Raw genomic sequence first — 2,276 nt, 5'->3', positions numbered from 1 at the left:
ACAAGTATTTGTCAATAATAAACTAGTGCCTATGTCAATTCTTGGGATTAGTTGTCAAGCGGACCCCAGGCTCCCATGAGCCGTGGCAATATGCCGGGATAACGCGAGAAAGATGATGATGATTTGTCAATAATGGTTTTTTGTTTGCATGGTTTACAGCACCGTTTCATTTCTGACTGTGCCGTTCTATGCTTACTTGCACAGGTATCGATTAAGCCAGAAATAATGTACTAGATTAACATTGTAAACGGGTGCATATTTAGTAAAAAAAATATCACAGACGCAAATAATATCGTGTAAACATCTCACACTTAATTAGGAATCAATTAGCTGTATAAAAAGTGAATGAAGCTAATAAAAATTCAATGCGACAAAAATATAAGTCTAGGTAATTTAAGTAGGTATTCATAGTTATTAATAATGTTAACTAAGTTTCATAACCGACTAAGCAAGCTTAGGGCGGAGAAAATTTACTATCGCAAGGCTCAGCTGTACAATAAAGGCCAGAGCTGGCAAACTAGCCCGCGGGGCCCTGGATTGATGACCCCTGCCCCCAGGTGATCCCGGATATATTGCTACAAAAACATTCTCACTACGTGCGCTTTTTGCTTTATGACTGGCTGTTTCGGCCGTATTATCAAACGGCGTAGGCCGTTTTCAAGTCGTCCGCGAGTTTCATTTTTGGCGATTTTTAGGGTTCCGTACCCAAAGGGTAAAACGGGACCCTATTACTAAGACTCTACTGTCAGTCCGTCCGTCCGTCTGTCACCTGTCCGTATCTCACGAACCGTGATAACTAGACAGTTGAAATTTTCACAGATGATGTGTTTCTGTTGCCGCTATAACAACAAATACTAAAAACAGAATAAAGTAAAGATTTAAGTGGGGCTCCCATACAACAAACGTGATTTTTGACCGAAGTTAAGCAACGTCGGGCGGGGTCAGTACTTGGATGGGTGACTTTTTTTGCCGTTTTTTGCATTATGGTACGGAACCCTTCGTGCGCGAGTCCGACTCGAACTTGCCCGGTTTTTTTATAATAGCAGGTTGGTGATGTAGAGTATTGTAGAGCAACAGGCTGTGCTTGGCGACAGACAATTTTTTTTCATCTTCATCCAGGGTAATGAAAACCACGTATGAAATGAAGACTTCAAAATAATGTTTTAGTTAAAAGACGCAATTGTTTGCAATATATTTAGTTATAACTGCCACAGAAGGCATAGCAATATTTTAAAGAGTTTTAAATTATTTACTGCTAATATCAAAATCTATTTTTCGTTTATAAGTCATACCAAGTCATACTTATTGATATCCGAGTTCCAAAATAAATGAAATCTAATTTTAATATTGTAAAGTGTCATCAAACCTTGTAAGTTTGTCAATATAATTTTTAAAGGAAAAGTTTTAAATCGTGTTACACGGTCGAATTGAGAAGGACCCCAAGGGCTGAAGACTTAGTTATCTCGACTAAGGGTGAGTATCGATTGCCTGGCCCTCCTTTCACATCGCTTGCAGAGCACTGCGCGCCTACCCAAGATACCAATTGCTTGCGCTACGGCAACAAAATGCTTTGTGTTTCTCTATCCCTTTTCCATATTATTGCGACAGGGACAGTTGCGTTTCGTTCGCTACGGAGCTTAAACGATTTGCATGTTGGCTACGCACCCTGAACAGCCAAGCGTTTACTTAGGAGATTTATTTTAATTGTAATCCTCTAACAATTACGGTTGTTATGGTTCTGGAGGTCACTCGTATGGCTTTATTCCTGAATAAACGTTGAACTTATATTAGGTATGGCTCTTCTTCGCTAGACTTCCGAGATGCAATGCGCTAGGCGTGTGTTCTTATGTAAAATTTTAAAATTCATATTTTTCAGGGCGAATAATAAAAAAAATAGATAGGTACCTTTTTAATACTGAAAAAGGTACACGCAAGTAATGTAGGTATAGTTATTAAGCGAGCAGTATACGCTAAACAACTAGGTACCTAAACTTAGTTAGTTAGGTACCTACCTAATACGTTTTGGGCAACTCTGTATTCAAAATAAAAGTATGGTGCAAACAGCAAAAGCCTCCATTTAACACTTTTAAGAACATTCATTTGTTTAACCGTCATCTGCTGACACGTCACAAAATTTAAAAATACAAATGACTCGTTTCTGTTTTAAACTGCTGAAGCCCCGCATTGGGTCAACGGTCGGTACAGTGGTCATGAATCAGGATGTCCGTGCCAGTTCATCGCAGTACGGAGATATACTACGTTGTTTTTGTCCCACT

Source organism: Cydia splendana, chromosome 7, assembly GCF_910591565.1.
Source record: "Cydia splendana chromosome 7, ilCydSple1.2, whole genome shotgun sequence".
NCBI lineage: Eukaryota > Metazoa > Arthropoda > Insecta > Lepidoptera > Tortricidae > Cydia > Cydia splendana.
The sequence above is the reverse complement of the archived record's forward strand: the minus strand, read 5'-3'. Positions refer to the sequence as shown.